Here is a 20,941-nt window from a genome sequence, read left to right on the forward strand (position 1 = left end):
TTTTGCTAGCTGTCAGTTATTCGTGAGAGGCTCCCTTCCTCTTCCCGTTGCATTCAATGATATCAATGGTTACACTAAAGCTAAAGGCAAGGACAAGGCAAAGAGTTAGTGGTTACAGTGGAAAGAATGATAGATATGCAAATATGCAGTCAGATACAAACACAATAAAAACATTGGTAACAATTTATAATAACCATCATTAATAAATGGTAAATTGATAGTTAATCAAACTTTAGTTAAAACTGTAGTTATTTTGCTGTTAACAAACAATGAAATTATACTTATAAAAGCAAGTAAAGCAGTAATGACTATAAGACAGCAGGCTATAGTGGAAATTGTCATGGATAATGTGGTACCCAGTGCAAAGTTGGGAAATTAATTAGCATATGATTAAACCGTTGTCTTGTTAAATATGATATCTGGAGCTAACAGGGAATTGTTAGTTTGTAGGTCTACACATAATAACACAATTTTTGAATGCGGGCTGCACGGCTGACACTTACAGGGACAATTAGATGCTCTTAGATTTTAAATTGGATTAGACACTATGTAACAGGACATCAGAATACAACAAAATAAAAAAAATACAAGCTACAACAGCTAAAATAAACATTTCCCCAGGGATATTTAAGCAGAATTGGAAATTTCAGTCAAATTAACTAATTAACATAAACATATTTCACTTCAGATTATTCATATTAAGTCAGGTTGCTACATTCTTTACTAACCCTTACAGGGAACAGGGAGGTTTTGTTGTTCTCTCAATTATAAAACCCATTATTATGGGTATTTTAATGATGCTGTAGGCATGATGTGCTGACAATACAAACCCAGAATCACTGTAACGAATGCCCTCTCACGTATTAACTGCCGTCCTTTATAAAACTGGCATCATCAGAAACGGGAATGTGTTCATTTATGACATCAAGTGAAATGTCATCAGCCCTCATCAGTCATTTAAATCCTAAGGCACATTATAGTCACCTTTATATTTCACATGTGTGCTATGGGATGTTTCAAGCCAGAGCAAGGCAGCCAATGAGCACTAAAGTTTTATCAGTGTCATTATTGAGCTGCCATGGTGACAGCTTTTGGAATAGCACCTGAATATTGTTGCAGCTGGTTTCAGTTAAATAAATCCCACTCCACCACAATTGTCTCTTACTGTGAACTCGACCTTCAACCACACCTCGCCACGCCGTGTCTTCCAAATTTAGCCCGTGCCCTCTGTGCTGCTCGGCACCAACTTTTTAAAGTAATTCAAGATTTCATCTTAAAAGAGTGGAATTTACTGCATTGCCATAAAAGCAAGCACTACCAGAGAAGCACAATGCATGTTCAATAAAACAATATGAGATCATAAAGGGTGAGCGATAATGCATCTCGGAGGCAGATTAAATGAAAATCAGGGAACCAATAAGGCTTGTAGTAATGTACTCTGACAGGCTGGCTATAAAATGGGGCAGACACTACATAGCAGCATGGCATACCATGTTTTAAAAAAAAAAGAAAAGAAACGATTGAAATTACCTCAGATAGCATGACTTCGATTTTAAATTAATAACTGTCTGGTAACACATTTTGTATTCATTTTTGAAAGAAAGAGGATATCAATAGGTTTGTAGTTTAAGCTATCAAAAGGTAAAGAAATGTTGCCACACGCTAAGGTCACCTCATATAGAAGTATTTTAATTATACCTGATTATTTGTAATACAATAAAAGCTCTGTGGGTCCAGTAATGGATTTCAGACACTACAGATAAGGCCAGTGGCAAAGGCCTCAGTAGGACATTGTGTTTGCGGCACATACAAAGCTCTTTGTGAAATGGGATTATAAGTGTCATTCCATTCTCAACCTAGTCCCAAGAAAAAATGTTGGTATTGTACGTTTCTGCAAACGAAAGTTACGAAATTGTAACTCTAGTTCTATAAGCACAGGCGGAGCCCTCTACTGGTCTCTATGGGTAATAATCTCCTCCAATCACGAGCATGTATTCGCCCACTGAAAATGTGCATGAGCGCCAATCAGGACATGCCGAGACGCTGCAGAGCTGGAGAGAATAACCCAGTCTCAGTTTCCTGTTCATCCATTCTGTTAAAGCGTAGTTACGTCGCCAAAAAAAGAAAAAGCTGTGACATCCCGTCTCGGCCCTACTCTGCCACCAACTCTCCAAAAACAGAAGGCTGGCCCACGGGGCGCCGACATGAAAAGGGCCGAGCCGGGGCTCACTGAGAGAGGGGACATTTGGCTGGGAAGAGGCCAGCAAAACGCCCAACACACCCAGATTGTTAGCAGCTGAGCCAGCTGCACTCCCAGCTGACCGCGGAAGCAGGTGGGCCGGGGGGCACGCAGGGATAAGATTTCTCCATGTGACCCTAAACCCTGACACAGCTTGTTCTTTGTGGAAGCGGGGGGCTGCTTCTGCCGCGGCGAGATGCCGCAGAGAGATGCTGGCGGTGGACTTCCGTAGCACGCTAATGAACCTGATGAGATGTTGTACTCACCATCATCTGCAAACGGAGTCGTTGTCCCAGCGGGGATGAGCTGGAGGTGATGGCAGAGGTTATCATCTGGACCAGGGGTCTCGACGTCATCGATCTCGAGCTCCGGCTCACTCGTATTGTGGCAAAGCATCACAGCCGGCATCGGACGAAAAGGATATCAAACAGCGATGTGAGCTATCTTATATACTGTGAGAACGGGGACGGCTACGATTATGCAAATTTTCAGAGGGCGAATGTGTGCTCGTGTTTGGAGGAGAGTATTACCCAGAGAGTCCAATATTGAGCCGACCCTGTGTGCATTAGAACCACAAGATATTTTGAATGACAATGTTTCTGAACCAAAAATATGTTTCATAACTACATGTAAGTTTCATATAAGGCTTGTATCACGCTTGCAGAAACGCACAGACGGAAAAGTAGAGTTAAAGTTTAGATTCAATAGGTTTGAAGGTCTCATCTTGACACAACGAGCATTTTAATGGCAGCCCTATTCACAAGGTGCAGGACTGAGACGCAGATCCATGCAGTCTTTCTGTCTTCATCATTCCATGCCCAGAGGTATCAAAGCCTTTCTCTTTGTTGCCATGGAAACGTTTTACCTTTTACATTTCCTATTGTCACTTGCGTTTTTTGTGCTTGTCCATCTCAATGAGGCAGAGTTCTGATGGTTTTCACCATGAGACACTCACAACAGGGTTGTAGGAGCTAATGAACTCTGAGACATATGTCAAGTAAGCCATCGTGGGACCTTGGCTCAGGGAAATAAACATTCATTCAAAGGGAAATTCAATAGCATAGTGGTAAAGGAATATACATTCAGATGGAGAACAGATCATGAATTTGAAAAGATGAGATGTGGTTATAGTCAGACCATTTAATAAGGTCCAGCAACCAACGTTTTGACATAAAGCATGTATTCATCAGAGTGATAATAGGCAGTGGAGCTGTAGAAAATGCCTGCGCACAGTTAATAGCTGCCTCTCATAGGATAGACAGGTTCTGGATGTTGCGTACGTCCAATGCCATGTTTTCACAGCATTTATAAATACAGTTCATAGCATAAAAAATATCTTAGAAACCTTTGTGGAAACAATCCTAAACCACACAATGGATTAATTTCTCACAATATTGATATAGAAAACAGGATAAATTATTTTCCTCATTTAATCCATAGGGCTCAATTGTGTTCAGTGTATAAATCCAGTAGCTTTCTCTGTGTTACAGTTTGTTTACAATCTCCCCTCGTCTTGGGGATGAGGACATCTTTTCAATACAACAGAATTTCAAGGTAGAGGCCGATCCATGATTTGTATTCACAAAATGGCATACCATCACATACTCAAGATTCTTAGTGCGAATAGCAGCTATGTTCTGAAATTCTCAGTTTTAGAGCTTGTTTAGTTTGGCCGACATACATCAAACTACAAGGACATTTCAGCCTATAACACGAGTGAATTTCTTCCCCATGTGCGTGGTTGTGCGACTTCAGCATCAGTGGAGTTAAGACCTTTACACACCAAGTCCATATTTAGCATCCCAAATTGTCGCACGTTTGAAAATAAATACGACCTCACGTTTCATCAATCACGTTTAAACACCATATCTGAAACTTTCGTCAATCATTAAAGTTTTTGGAACAGGTTTGATTTTTTCACATCCGTCAAAAGGCAAAAGAGTGCAAACATCATCATCCAAAATGGTATCTGATAAACATCCACTCTGTAGGATGTGTATGTAGGAAAGATTAGTAGAGATTGTGCTCTAGGCAGCTAAACGACAGCTTCTTGCTTATGTCATTCATTCTTTAGCCCCTCCATTGTACCCACATAATTAATTCAGTTTTGTCTCATATTGCAAGATTTCCACAACAAATAGCATGATAAAACGGATCGGACTCAGTGTGTGCACAGCTTTTGTGCACAACGTTTTTTTATCACATGACGGATTAAAAAAACGCAATACGCAAAAATATGGACTTGGTGTGCAAAGACCTTTTAGAGCGGTGAGCACAGTGACCACACCGATAAAGGCCGACAGGGGGAGATGATCCATCACCCATCCAACTTCCCATGGTTGGGCCTCGTGACTGCAAGAGTCTGACACCTGTTGTTATAAATCACTTGATAATGACCCAGATGACGTCAAAAAAGAGATCGCCAATTTTATTGACAGTGTTTTCAAAGGAGGCTGGATAACAGAAAGAGAAAAAGACTTCCTTTGCATAAAACATCCAATCTGTCCAGCATTTTATGGCTTGCCTAAAATCCATAAATCCCTCCAAATGCTCCTGTGAGCCCTATAGTGGTTGGTATTGGCAGTTTAATGGAACCTCTGTCCCAATTTGTTGTTCATTTTATCAGAAAATAAACCACTTTCCTGGATGACACAACTGACGTTTTGAATATTGAAGATTTTGGTTGCAATGACACAGAACTTTTTCATGACTTTTGACACTTGTACCCCCCATTACATTATCACATATCATTATCTTTAGCTTGGTTATGTTGTTTTAGTTTCTTACTTTGCTTTTATGTGCACCTTTACAACAAATGCGCACACACTACTGACCCCACTGATTACCACACTCCATAAGGTTAACATTGTAATTTTGCTTAATTTGGTTTAATCTGATTGAATAAGGCTTCTTTTGTTAAACTTTGCCATGGTGCATCTCCCTTTTGTTATGGACGTCTGAGCCAGGTCGTAACAAATGGCCGGCTTCAAGGACACGGGTTACCCAACTACATATATAGACTCACTGTGTGTTCCAATACCTATACTACCATACTATTTAGTATGCCAGAAAAAGATTTAGTATAACCCAATACAGAGTATGCCAAAAATATCAGGATGTCCAACAACATTCAGTCGCATTTTGCAGTATGTAAGCTAGCATGCTTTTCTGGCTTTTCTGACCCACAATCCTTTGCACAGCAGTTATATGAGCAAGAGGGTCAAAGTTTAAGGGGCAATGTTATGACAAAGTAGTAGACCAAATTGTATGCATACTGCCTGCAACAGTACATACTTTGTAAGGGCAGCCGCAGTATGTACTAAAAGTAAAAAGAAAAAGTATGCATTTGGAACATAGACTCAGCCTATCAGAGAGTAGTGAGCATGGATAGCCAGTCCCTATTGGACAAAAGAAGAAGAAGAAGAAGTCAAAGGCATACTTAATACCTATATTTACACACACCCACAACACAGGCCCAAAGAACTTACATGCACAAACAGGATTTACAGTATATGCATAATATATTTAGAGATGCCAGAGCAAGCGGCTGCCTCATTGGATGGCGCTCCGAGCAATGGGGGGTTCGATGCCTTGCTCAAGTGCACCTCAGTAGACTGAACTACTGCTGCCCCAAACGCCAAATGTCATACTTCCTCAAGAGTTTCCTTTTCAACTGTTTACAATCCAGCGTCTGGACAGATAAAACAAACAATAGGAAGTTGTTTCCTGTGAAGATGGAAGTTTATTTTGAAAATACCGTATGCATGTAACACGCGGAAATTGACACGTGTTGCTGGACATTCATAGGAAAATTAACGAAAAAGGAGGAATAACTTTTTGGTAAGAAATCATATGAACCGTTGTATGAGGATACGTTGAAATATTGGCACGACCTACAAAGCGATCCGTCTTCGAGGGATATCTTTTCCAAACCCCCACTAACTTCATTCTGTCTCGTCCATTCGCATAGGGAAGAAATTCTAAATCCAAGACTGCTATTCATGTGACGTATGCGATGGCACGTCATGATGGGATTACAAATCATGGATCTGCCTCTGAGTATTGAATACATCTTTTCATCCCCTAGAGGAGGGGACATTGTGAACAAACTGTTGCACAGAGAAAGCTACTGGATTTATACACTAAACACAGTTGAATCATATGGAATAAATTAGGGAAATTTATGGATCTTATTTTCTATGAATGGTCTGAGAAATTAGTCCGTTGTGTGCTTTATGATTATTTTATGAGATTCTGTTTTATTTCTCTAGCTGTTGAACTACAGTACAGCCTGTGTGGATATAACATCATGGTGACATAACTCTCAATCACAAAGACTCCTGACAGGGAAGGGTATCATTTGGCCCCATTCAGCAGAGCTTTTCTTGTTGATTACTGAGTGACTCATCATTTTGTTGAAAATTGGCCTTCAATTTTGAAAGTATGTGTGTATGCATTTGTCTGTCTTTCTAAGAAAAGAAAAAAAGATGGGGTTGATATATTTTCAGCTTTACAACATATTAGCACCATCTAGATGTGACTTGTAATAAAAGTGCAAACGTCCCCCGAGATGAGTGTCCACAAAACAAATCTGTGAAGACAATCACAGCAACATGAGTATTAAATTACTCAAAGATAACAAGTATGGGATCTTATTGTTTGTAGTAATAAGCTCATATTATGATTAGTAGCAAGCACTGAGGCAATATCTCAAACTGGTTGTATGGTGTTAGTTAACTAAATTTAAAAATCATTACATGAAATAGGCACCAAATACAAAACCTGTCCAAACCACTGATTGTCCATCACCAAACTTGTAGAATTTGGTTTAACAGAAATGAAACAATAGCCGTATTTCCATTCAAATATGTGTATTCGCATTTTGAAGCATTGTTCCACTGATCACATCTATCATTCCATTTAGCCTTAAAGCTGCATTAAAGATAAACATGAAATGCATCCCTGAACACAGAATCACATGACGGAAAGAGCTGCTGCTGCTTATTCCACTGAGAATCAACAACCCAAATGGAAGTTTGCAGCCTTCAACTTGTGAGACACTGCAATGCAGACACTTTAGCCTCATACAGGTTTTCTCACCTCTTGATCAAGTCCAGCAGGCATTTCGGTGTGCTCTTATGAAAGCGGATGTGCCAAAATATATGCAGTGGAATTGTAAGATTTCCACAGTTTAGAAGCCTTCACAATCACTGTTCTCCCAATTAGAGCTACAATCCTTTGTTTAAATTGATATCTGGATTTAGGTGAGAGAAGGAAAAAATAAGATTGCTTTAATGAAGGTATGGCAGTGAAAGGAGTCTGGCTAAAGTTCAGGATAAAAATTAAATAATGAAATATGTTTGAGGATAAAAAATCTGAGTCTCTGGATAAGAACCACAGAGTCTCAGACCTCAATTAATTACTCAAAACGGCTACCTTCACCTTGACATCAACCATATTACACCACACAATGTGTTCCTTCATTTAACAAAGCAACTCACAATCTCTCCGAATACTGTAACTTGGACAAAAAGCCTTCCCCCGCAGCTGACCTCTTGCCATCACTCTCAAGACTCTTTCAAAGGCCGAACTTGTCCTGTAACCAATAAATGTAATTATGTTGAATAAATGAATGAGGAAATGATTACTTCTGTGTATTTTTGTGGAAAAAATCTTCAAGAACATACTCATGGTAAATCACAGGTCATTTCAGAGAGAATGGCTGAAATCCAGATATACATATGCACAAACTTTCCATTCACTAGCTTCAACACAACTTTATTATGCAGCGCTGAAGGCCAAAATGACTGAATCTTTACCTTTATGAAAAGATTCTTCAACTAAATAGAGTTAACACCAAGTAAAATATTATGCAGTGTATTAATCAGCAGAGAGACACAAAAGCGGTATGCTGCAAAAGAATTGCACAGCCTACATAGCATATTATAATATTTTATATTGTGTGACTTGCTTGCCGTTCTAATAACAATAAAGACGTTCTGTTGCAGGTGCTTAAATGTTGCTATCCACTCGATCTTCTGTGTGGTACCTTCATCCATTTCTTCATTTATGAGATAGAATGAGATGGAGGTGAATATAGAAGCAGGTTTCCACAGCTTTGGAGGACTCAGCTGGAGGCTAGATGCAGACCTGGAGATAGGTGCAGGCAGGGGGTCTATTAACGCTTAGGGGAGCCAAGCTTGACAGCTCCTTACTCATCTGGGCCCCACAGGGAAGCTTGTTCTCGCTCCGGCACTGTTGTGATGGTCAATACCAGTGCTTCCAGGGACACCTGGATGTGGGCTGGGATATTCGGTCATTGTAACTATACTGCTCCATCTGGGATTTAATCCAGTGCAATACTGGAGCAGGGCATTCTTTTTTCTTTCTTCCTTTTTTTTTTTTGCTGAGCTCAGACAAGAGCAATAGGCCATCGAATATTGTATGTAAGTACAGTGCATGTCAACCTACAGTGCAATTGAGGACTTCTGTATGCAAAGCAATATGCAGTAATCATGAGACCATCAAGCACATTGTTCTCGTTATGCGGAGACTGCTAGGGGCTATGGAGCTATCGAAGGCAATAATGTCATGCTATCGCAGTTTGGCTGTTTTGCTCATTATGTTACAGATGTGATTCGAGAACAATGAGGCAAGTTGTTAATTGTACAAAATGTTATGCTCCTGATGAAAAAGCATGGATTTGTACTTGAGTTGCAATTGCACGAGTTTATTATTTATTAGTATGTTTTCCTCGTGACAGTCACTCTCATAACAATGTTGATGACATTATTCCACAAACAAAATGTAGCAACCACATGATAGCTAAAGCAGCAATGGCAAAGATTTATCATCTACAACAATTGCATGACTAGCCGCTGCTGTGAATCAATATGGTGCACAGACATAATACGATTTTGTTTTATTTATCTCACCAGGGTTGGAGCTGCTACCTATCATGACAGATAACTAGCTAAGCTTGTGACTTACGGTATTTTCTCCCGAGGCTACTTTTTATATCAGAGTGTAGCAAACACCAAGTAGCCGATTAATTCAGAATTACTCTTTTCCTCCCTGTCAAATATCTGTCCATTCTGTAAAACTACAGACTATTGTGAAAGCACAATTTGTTTACTGTTCCGCCATGAAAAACATTCTAACGTCAAAACATTAGTTCTGCATCACATTTTAACCCCGGTCACGCAACGTGTTCTCATCCCAACTCGTCATATGCTGTCGCTTTGTCAGACTCCTGCTTAAAGCAGCAGTATAGGTAGAATTGGAGCAAATATGATTAAAAAAAAATATTTTTATAAAGTGGTCACTATATCCTGACAGTAGTGCATAAGACAAAAACAATCAAATCATCAAAAAATAAGACAGTTTGTGACCCGGCAGCCATGTTGAGATAGGTTGAGGAAGTACCAAGCACCGCCCACCAGCCGGAGCAAACTTTCTCATTTTACAGCTAAACAGTACACTACAAGATGTTTCTGAAAACATTTGAGGCGAGAAATAGGCATTACAGTAACAGAATATTGATTCATATTTAATCAGCGCTGCCTAGTTTGACCGTTTGATCGGAGTTTGGGAGTGATTGACAGCTGCCTCCGTTGAATGAACAGCCAATAGGAACGCTCTCTTTGAAATGACTTGTGATTGGCCAAAGTCTCCCGTCACAGGCCAGATTTTTTAAAGCCTGAAAACAGAGCCATGAGGAGGCGCAGAAGTCTAACTATCTCTCACTTGAATTACAATATGCTGAAGGGTTATTATGAAATTTTTTATGCAAAAAATATTCTGCCTACTGCAGGTTTAATGTTGTGAATTAAACAAAAACAATTGATTAGGTTCAGGGAATAAAACTACTATAGTTTGGTTTAGGGGGGAAAAAGACATGGTTGGGCTTAAAACTACTATACATATATGTACAGTGAAAATAACACTGAACATTGTGAACACGAGACATAAACAAACAGCTGACTATAATGTGACAATTTACCTGTTCAGTTATTTATTGTACTGTATTTATTCATATGATTATTTATTTCATAATCTGATATTGGTCAGTTTGGAGTTCCAAATTTGTGTCCGGTTCACCAGCAAAATATTTAATTCACATTCTTGCATTAAGTTAAAACAGCAAAGAAATATTCAGAGAAGCAGTGACTCTATATGTCCAGCCTGTAAAGTGTATCTGCATTGGCACATTTGAAAGATAAGCTCCTAGACAATAACACTTCTGTAGAAGCAAAGCTGCCGCATGACTGAAAAATATATAAATACGTTTTTTACAGTATGTGTGTAGTGAATTGTGTGTGTGTGTGTGTCGTTCGATATGTGTGTACACGTGTGGGTGATATTTTACCTTGAGCCAATATGGCAGTTCCTGTCTCACAATGGATTCAAAAGGGAGTTCATCTTTGTGTCATTCCAATCCATCTCACCGAGCGCTTCCCAGAAAACTGATATGCCTATGAATATTTGCTCCCATCCTTATGTAGATGTGTCTTAATGGACTCTGACAGCTGTGTGGCTATTATTGATGTCCCAGCGAAGCATAATGAAAGTGAAATCACTCCTCAACAATAGGTGGCAGCTAAATGGTGAAAATATTCGCCCACTCTGACAGGTTAACATGTATCAAAAAATGACCCCACCATACCTAGTCTGCAGTCATTAGTGAACTAGAAACATCAAACTCATTTTACCCGAGACGCCTTACGGAGATATCTATCTTGCACGAGTAATGAGTTACTGCTGTATAATCCTCTGGATGCTCTTGCCCATGCAGGAGGATTTTTAATGGCACATTCCTGGACAGACATTCCAAATTAAGCCTTGCACTGAATAAAACAATAATGGCGATTTTGTAACTAAAGTTGCTCATTTGTAAATTTCCTCCATATTTCACCGGAATGCAGGTGGCAGGCATTTAAATTCTGGGCACCTCCCAGCTATGGTCATCGTTAATTAAGGCGGCTGTGTTCTGACTTATTGACCCCCGTAGCTCAAGGGATTTTGATGGGTTATGGAAGAGCTCATGGAATCTGGCCCGTGGCCCAAGTTCTTTCCGTTTTGGTCATCCGCAGTGTTTGATGCATGGCAATTTAAATCCTCTCGTCTAATTAAATGTGATCTGCACTTGTGCTAAAAGACTTTTTTTTTCTCCTCTGCTCGCTGAGAGATATCAGCTGCCTCTCACACAAGGTGACATTCCACTTTTCCATTATGCAGGATTATAACAGGTAGGTAGGACTTGGAGGATATAGTGTATGTAGAGAGCTGCTACCACACTGGAAGTCCCTTTTTTATTTCTGGTGAATAAGTAATAGTGATGAGCAGACTGCCAGCCAGGGGGAATCGAAAGGATTTGGGGCTTAATTCACAGCTTAGCTACCCCATCTCTGGTGTCAGCACAATGCAAAGTTCAGTGCTAAATCATTAATAAAATAATGCCATCAGTCAGCCAACAGTCAATGCAGAAATGTTGAATTCTAATACCTTTTGTGTCAATACGTGAACTCTGGGATGCAGCAGTATGGAGAAGAGAGAGAGAGAGAGAGAGAGAGAGAGAGAAGAGAGAGAGAGAGAGAGAGAGAGAGAGAGAGAGAGAGAGAGAGAGAGAGAGAGAGAGAGAGAGAGAGAGAGAGAGAGAGAGAGAGAGAGAGAGAGAGAGAGAGAGAGAGAGAGAGAGAGAGAGAGAGAGAGAGAGAGAGAGAGAGAGAGAGAGAGATTCAGCTAACAAAATGTGACACATAAAACAAGATTTATAAATACATAACAATGTGTAAATAGGCTATTTTCTGTTTGTTAGGTACTTTAATAATCACAAGTACCTACCAACTTGAGGAAAGGTATAACAATCAAAACAGCTCAATATTATTATATTATTGTCTAAAAATACATGTACAGTAAGTCAATAAACATTGTCATGTTTGGAGTCTGTGTCTGACAGCATATGAAACGTCTTCTCTTTATATCTCAACTTGAGAGTACCGCACATTGACTAATGGATGTATTGTACCAGGGGAAAAAAGCCTTTCACAGTATTGTTATTCTGCATTCTGCTTAAATGGACTGAATAGCATATGTTTTCAACTACACAAAGAATAGTCTCAAAACTCCACATATAAATGTAACAAAATCCACTCTTGTCAGCGCATTCAACTTCGGCTATTAGTTCATTTTACAACTTAATGGATCTAATAATTTAAAAAAAGTGATATTTAAGTGTTTGTACTGGGAAGTTGGTTTACCTATATAAAAAATGATCACCTTTTTTTATATTTAGGACCTTGTTGGGGGCCTAATGGTAATCTGTGTTGGTTACTTAAGGTGAAATAGGCTTCTGCCTTTGCCCTCTAACCAGAATATGGTAGACCGAATAATTCATACATGTGTGCAGGCCTGTACATACGAAACACAGCTTGTGTCAACCCAGGGGTCAGCAACCTGCGGCTCCAGAGCCTCATGTGGCTCTTTAGCTCCTCTCCAGTGGCTTCCTGTGGATTTTTAAAAATGGAAATGAATAACTGTTTTTTGTTTACATTTTCATTTTTATTTATCATTGTTGTAGGTCTATGGTACGACGGAGTATTAGGGCCACTTTGAGGAAAAAAAAAAAAATCTGAGATTTCGAGAATAAAGACAGAGGTTTATGAGAAAAAAGTCATAACATAAAGTAGTCATTTTATGTGTTATTTTCTTTTTATCTCGTGAAGTTATGACTTAAGTCTCGTAATATTACAACTTTTTTTCTCGTTAAGACTTTATTCTCGTAATATTATTACTTTTTTCTCATAAAGTTATGACTTTATTCTGGTAATCTCAGATGTTTTTTCCCTCAATGTGGCCCTAATACTCCAAAGTACATTGTCTCTTGGCCCTCACTGCATTAGACTTATATACTATATACTTAGACTATAAACTGTGTTACCTTCATCACAATGCTCAAATGTTTGCGGCTCCAGACAGATTTCTTTTTTTTTCTTTTTTTTGCCTAAAATGGCTCTTTTGATGGTAAAGGTTGCTGACCCCTGTGTCAAACAATAGTTTTATTGACTTTTATTTGTTTGAGGACGACCTAGAACCACTGGAGCTTGGGTGTCCCACTTAGGCAGTGTCCACCATTAAGGCAACATTACCTGACATGGCTGCATGTAAACAGAAATATTAGTGGAATATTTATTATCATTAGCCATTTAAACAGTTTAGTAGGAATATTGTCTTTTTCAGAATAAGGGCAAAACCTGGAATATTTTGTGCAAGCCAACGTAGCTCATGGATATCCAAATTTTATTTTGAACCAAAAATGTCACCATTAGTCTATGTATTAAAATAACAAAAAATAAACGTTGTATTTATTTTTGCTTTAGGTTTCATAATGAAAACCCCCCTATCTCTCCTCAGAATGGTATGAGTCATTTTATTTTGGTAAATTACACAAAGTCCCGCCTCCTCCTCCTCCTCCTCGTGTCAAAGCGGGTGCCAATCAATGTTTACAACTTCGGTTAAAAGATGGAGCAGAAGTGTCCACGAAAAAGAGAAATAAAACACCATGAGAGTGAATTTCGGGAGCAGCAATCAGGTAAACTTGTGTTTAATGTTAAGTTGTTGGAGCTTGCAGTGCATGTCTCTCTAGTCCGTCTTGCTAACCTGGCTGCAGTACATCTCTGGTCTGTCTGTCTCTTCCAGGTGTTCTGTGACTTTGTACCTGACTAAAGTGAGAGTGAAATACAACTATTTATAAACTCAAACGGTGTTTATAAACTGCAGCAGCGTGATGGCACTCCTCAAAGACGCACATAGTTTATAACAAGACAGTGAGCCATGCAGGTTTAGGTGACTCCACTGCAGGTAGGTCTGGGGGTCCACCCACTTGGCATTAACCCACCCAATCAGAAGGCTTTCATTATTTGTTGGATCATCCAGTGAATGACAGTCAGCTGTTATTTCAATTATCTGACTACAATCATAAAACATTTTTTTTGCTTTGAATTTTACTTTATCAATTTTAAATAAATGCTCCTCTGTGTTTATTATCTATGTCAGGGGTCGGCAACCTTTACTATCAAAAGAGCCATTTTCATCTGTCTGGAGCCGCAAAACATTTGCAGTGAGGTAGGGGCATTGAGGGGGAAAAAAATCTGAGATTTCGAGAATAAAGTCATATTATCAGAATAAAGTCTTTACGAGAAAAAAGTCATAATATTAAAGTCATAATTTTAGGAGAAAAAAAGTCGTAATATTACCAGAATAAAGTCATAACTTTACGGGGAAAAAAAGAAATTAACTTGTAAAATTACTACTATCTATATATATCTATATATATCTATATATAGATATATATAGATATATATAAATATATATATCTATATATATATATAGATATATATATATATTATTAGGAATTTATTCTCAAAATCTCAGATTTATTTTATAATAATAATTATGTGGCCCTAATACTCCGTCATACCGTCTTACCATAGACCTACAACAATGATAAATAAAAATGAAAATGTAAACAAAAAAACAGTTATTCATTTGGCTAAAGAGCCACATGTGGCTCCGGAGCCGCAGGTTGCAGACCCCTGATCTATGTCAACCAGTTATATAAAATGCATGGATTCGGCTGAGAGTCACCAGATAACACGGTCACTCGTTAAACACCTGTGCATTGAGGAACAGAAGCCTGAGGAGCAGGAGGAAGAAGTACAGCTATCACCCTCAACCAAGTCCTACTCCTGCGGCAGTTTCTCCTCAACAAGTATGTGTCCCCCCGTCACCCTACCCACAACAAGCTGTAGGCCTACAGACTCTTTTCAACTGTCAGTCAGATAAAAACTGGCATCAGGGCATCATATCAGACTAAACTCTCTGCCCCTGCTCTCCTGTTCAGTGTTCAACACCAAGCCCCGTCGTCTCCGGCTGTGATCATCACAAGTAAGCTAATTTATTTTTTTATTGGGTGTAGTTTTTGTTCGGTGCACAAGTGGATTTTATGCTGATGTTGCTTTGTGTGTGTGTGAATATGTGGCCGCCGTGCCAGGCCATGCTGTTGACGTTTGGCCTACACACCTACACATAGGCTACTGGGAATTTGACTCTGGTTATTTTTCTGTCATTTTACATGTGGAAATAGAAATGCAGCTAAAAACAAGGTCAACAAAGCTGAACAAGAGTAAAGAAAAAATATATATTTATGGTATACATGGCAATGGTGCAGAGTGGAAATATGCTGGAATAAATATTGAATGATTAATGTAACAGGTTACTTTATATGCACGAAGTAGGTAAATATGTACAGTATACATGTCAGGTGCCTGTACCATTACCTCTGATGGTGATGTATAAGGCTTGTATGATTAGACTGTGGTGCATTCAGTGAAGTTTACTAGTAATGACCTATTTATTTTGGTTAACATATAGATGTTTGGTTTTGGACGGGCTAGGCACACCTGATTTTCTCGGTGCCAACCGAGACACTGTGATTTCTGCCTACGCCACTGGCTGGGCATGCTGGGCAACATGGATGCACATCTCTCAGTAAATAATAACCATCAGGTATCCAGCCAACACATAACCTAGTATGAATATTTGTATTATGTTCAACAAATGTTTGTTTCAAGCTCATTCTTTTCTGTATAGGTCTATTTATTCTTACACAGACAGATTGAGCAAACCATTTTAAAGGAGGTAGGATTGTAGTGGGAGCACTGGAGTGTCCGGTGTGGCAATGGCAAATGGTTTACATGGCTCACGGGTCAGGACCGGCTTTCTACACAACCGCATGACCTGAGCAATTTACTGATCCAAACTGACTATTCGCTAATGTCGGAGTGAATTGTGTAGCCCCCGTCACTGAGTAAGTCTCTCTCAGTTTAGATGTATGTGTTTAGTAGAAGAAAGAGAGAATGCACATGTGTTGATATGAGTAAAGCGGATCTGGGGAGGGCCTATTCACTGGACCTTTTCAGGGAACCAGCCATTTCTGTCTTTGTGCTTATATTTTCACGTGTGCTGAGCCAATCAGGAGGGGCCTATGGGCACTGCTGTTCAGCACATGCCACAACTTTGTCTTCATGGCCAAAACCTCATGGAAACACTTAAAATGTAGCACATCTTCCTCAGTTTCTTGTGTCCGAACATGAGCAGTCGGTTAAGTGCCCTTCTCCGATTTCTCTCCATTGGCCTAAGGTGCAGTGACCTTTCACAGTAAACCTATTCCCGTTGCTCTTATGGTTAAGCTGCTGAGCAGGAAAGAACAGGCTGCTGGGCTTGTCCCAGCTAGAGGGGCTCCTTCTTAAGAAAATCCACACCCAGCTGTACTGAACCATGGCTGCCTGTGTGCTTGTGGAGCCTGGGGATGTGAGCAGCACTCTCTCACTTCTTATTAGAAAAGGTCATTTTGTTGTTTGTGATGCAGGAAAAATATACAAATTGTCAAATAAATTTAAACTTTTAAAAACTGAATAAGAAGTTCTTGCTCTTCAAACCTGTTTATCCCTTATGGTTAGAGCGGGTGCTATTGGCTCAACTACTCAGGAGCTCAACTGTTGTTTTGATGTAGTGATTGAACCAAAATCAACTTATTTGATTTACGTAAACAGTTAAATGCATGCTGCTTCTTCCAACAAGTTTCTCCAGTGAATTGCTAGCTGTGTACTTGCCAGTAACTGGATGATTATCAAAATGTTTGTTATTTGTGTCAGTATTGGCGCAATTATAATCACCCATTTCTATAAATACAAGATAAGATAAACCTTTATTGATCCCCAGAGGAGAAATTCAGGACAAAGCACAGCTGGGATTCAAACCCAGAATCTCACCAGCAAAGCCACAGCGCCTGCAACCACGAGAGAACCGATTGAAATGTTTTCAAATTCCCATTTTTGTGCATGTGTATAGTGTGAGTCACAACTTTGTTTTGGCTAAGAGACATTTTCTCAGAGTCTAGGTTCCTCACTATAGATGACTTGCAGTGTGCTATAGTGGGAGAAGAGGTATCCTACAGTAGTGGGTGTGTCTTTAGTAATCCAGGGACACACTGATATTTTGCTATCAACGCAGACCACATTTGACATTGTATTTTACTGTGCAAGGCACTTTTAAGTTTGTACAATTATTTTATTGTAGTTGACCTTTCATGAACTGTCATGTCACGCTTGCCTGTTTTACTTTGTTTATACTTAAACCAGCCAATAGACAAAAGACATATACTACAGGTATAGATACAAAATGAAAATCAGGCTGGTCTCATACACCGTTGGTAGCTATACCTATGAAAAGTAATGCTCTTTAATTAGTATATATCCCACAAAATCAACTTGTATGTAATCTATGTATTGTGGACCAAGAAGTATAAAGAGCGACAAACGCTGCGTAAGGAGGAGGTCGGGTTGGAGGGGCGGGTCAAAAAACACCGGACTTTCGCCCAGGAGACCGGCGTTCGTACCCCGTGTGAAACCAGTTGTCAATGTTGATTTATATGTCACGTAACTTCCGTACTTAAGTTACGCCACTTTCGGGAGTTATTTTAACCCAAATTACGATCTTTTCTTAAACCTAGGAGTCAAATTTCTTCCCATTCTGCAGCATACCTATGTAATGAACAACACATGACTGGCCCTTCTTTGGAAATGTTCCTCCATCACCGGGAGATATTGTCTCGACATCCACGCCCATGGTCGCAACACAGTGGGCTACTTAAAAAATTAGCTCTGAAACATACAGCTTAAAAAGCCGCTTCGACAGCCAATGTTACCCGTTTTGCGGCTACAAGTGTGGCTATATTATCGGGGGAAATCACACATTCACATTAACCGACCAGTGTCCTGGAAGATGGAGATGGAAGTTTATTTTGAAAGACTGGAGCGGAAATTGACATGTGCATCACGTGTTGCGGGATATTCGTAGGAAAAATTAAGGCCCAGTTTTTCAGCTGACTGACTCCCCACAATCATCTGAAGGCAGCAGCACTGTTATTTGCCTTTAATGTAATCTGCAGTCTCTGATTTGAGGTAAATGCCACACATTAATTGATACAATATCAGAAAGGGATAGACGAGTCCAGATTAAAAGCCAGGTGAATACATTCAATCTGCATTCACCCACCACCCGCGTTCAAATCCAATCACACTAGGAACCTCTGCCATGGTCAAAGTGCCCATGACTACCGGGACTGTTGTTGTCAATGACGATGACAGATTGGTGTCTTTTTGTGGATACAGAGGTTTAAATTAATATGATTTAAAATAGTTTATTATTATTATTATTATTATTACTGTATGTAAAGTAAACCAAATGGTTGAACATCTGCAAATGGTTTGCAGAAACTGGTGCCAGTCCACTGTGTTGCTGCACTGATTTTGTGCTGTTTTATGACAAAGAACCAGTGCAACTTCTGTAGCTTCTGCTGGAAGGAGGACTGGTTACATTTGAATCAAATTAATGAGTTGAAGAAAGTCTGTCGTGAAGCATTTCATACTGGGTGTTAAGGAATTGTCCACTGAATTGCCTTTGGTTATTAAGGTCCTGTCAAAAGAGTCCTTCGAGCACATTTGGCACATTTCTTCAAGTCACTGGCAATTAAGATGGTGTAACTACTTGCTTTGACCTCAGCAAAGAGACGGAGTGATTTGTGTACCTTTCAGTAAACCTGAGCTGCATATTTAAAAGAGCGGATCAGAGTGGTGCCTCAAACAGAATCCATCCTTCTTGTCTGAGAACATTTAGCGCTAACGCATCAGCACAATGCACTCAATCCTCCCACCCGTAAGGATGACAGGGACAGCGACAGAGAGGTTGCATAATTTATCCTGGGAAGATGGCATACCAAAATGGGATCCTTCTACAGCTGTTTGTGCGCACTCCTCAAGAAGTTGTGAGGCATCAAGCCTCGTTCAGTGCAGCCCGTGTGGAGCTTTGTGCTTCATTCTCCTGTACATTCGTCAGATGTACCTGCTTGGTGTATCTGAGTCTTTCTTCAGGGCTGTGCTCAGCATTAAAGGATGTGAGTGAGACACGTGTTGTGTGAGAGTCTTAGGTGCTAATGCACTGCTAAGAGCTCAGTGTTGTTCAGTTCAGTGTAGTGGAGCTTGTATGTTCAGAACAAGGAGCACCTTGTTCTTGCCCAGCTTCTCCTGAGAATAGGGTGGGCGTGGCAGATCATTACTGGCCGACCCGTTGCATTGTGTCGATCGGGATGTGAAGCAAGAATAGCAGGATAGATAGATTTGGTCCCATTAGGGGCTGTTCACATGTTGCATCTAGAAACTTGTCAAACGCCAGCCGTGCTGCTTTCATCCTTTATCCAAGGTGCTTGGGGGGTTGCACTCCTGACGGGCCTGCCGTTACTAAGCATCCAAAACCTGCGCCGCAATGATGACGAAGTTGTGGTAATTTAGCAGGAAGCCTCATTGACTAAACTAAACAAAGTCAAACAAAGATAAATGGATTTCCAGCAGCGTAAATTCCTCACACTAGCCTTACTGCTCGATTTCTCTGCGTCAGTTTGGCTCACCTTTAAACCGGATTTTGTAACGTTCTAGGACGGAGAGTGTGAAGCAAGTAAAATAGTCCACGGGACTGATCGTAAAAGTCTGGATAGCCCTGCAATAAAATGATTCACCTCTCCTCCATATATTTACCGTATCCCGGCTGTGATTGGTTGTTTCTCATCACATGACATGCGACGCGTGTTGCTGCGTTCCAAAAGTTTAACTAACTTTTTATCCAGGCACAGAGGTCACGCCCTGAAAAATAGGCGCTTGGGAACGTTAGCGTCCTGCGATGGCGTTGCACTCGCTTTCCGCACATCTACCTTGACAATAATGGATTTGAGGGCACAAAAAAACACGGCATGTGACCGGCCCCTTGGAGGCTAAAACCTGATGGCAACCTCTGGGTCTGAAAAATGAAGCCAATGCTGAAGTGCCTTAACCTTGCATTCTTTCTAATAGCCAGCAGGGGGCGACTCCTCTCGTTGCAAAAAGAAGTCTGATTGTATAGAAGTCTATGAGAAAATGAGCCTACTTCTCACTTGATTTATTACCTCAGTAAACATTGTAAACATGAGTTTATGGTCTCAATCGCTAGTTTCAAATCTTCTTCAATACAGCATGATGTTCATTTAGTAAATTATGGTCCCATTTAGAATCAAATAGACCATAAAGCAGGGTATGCTTTAGGGCGTGGCTACTTTGTGATTGACAGGTCGCTACCACGGCGTTGTCCGGTCTGGGAGTTGTCCGCGTTTTTTTTCGTCTTAGAACTTTAACCCTTTCGCAGTGTGTTTTCAGTTCATGAAAGTTAATTATAACCTTTTTGACCGTTTAAAAATGTCTTATTCGGCGTTCGGTTGTACTACTTAGCTCCACACTCTCGTATCACAGTTGGTTGCAAATAACCAAGAAAGCGACAGCCAAAAACCAAGATGGCGACAGACAAAATGCTGAACTCGAGGCTTCAAAACGGCAGTCCACAAACCAATAGGTGACGTCACGGTGACTACGTCCACTTCTTAAATACAATCTATGGGCAAAACCAAAGTCTGGTACAAACTGTAACTTTAGTTCTAAAGATGTGTTCAGACAGAATTCAAAGTGAGTTTTGCAGCGCAATTTGATATAAAGTTAATGCAAAGCCACAAGTGAACGCAAACGGACACATATTAACTATCTGAACACTTTCCCCACCACT

At 40.0% G+C, this 20,941-nt stretch overlaps 1 long non-coding RNA gene across 2 annotated transcripts in view; it reads left to right on the forward strand.

Annotated features, from left to right (window-relative positions):
* Positions 1-14,646: 14,646 nt before the first annotated feature.
* The window catches only part of LOC141775389 (uncharacterized), an 82,153-nt gene continuing 75,858 nt past the window's right edge, over positions 14,647-20,941 (forward strand). For both annotated transcript variants that reach the window (XR_012595594.1, XR_012595595.1), the window contains exons 1-2: positions 14,647-15,008; positions 15,141-15,184. This is a non-coding gene — a long non-coding RNA (uncharacterized LOC141775389). The remainder of the gene's footprint in view (positions 15,009-15,140; positions 15,185-20,941) is intronic.

Source organism: Sebastes fasciatus, chromosome 10 (genome assembly GCF_043250625.1).
Source record: "Sebastes fasciatus isolate fSebFas1 chromosome 10, fSebFas1.pri, whole genome shotgun sequence".
NCBI lineage: Eukaryota > Metazoa > Chordata > Actinopteri > Perciformes > Sebastidae > Sebastes > Sebastes fasciatus.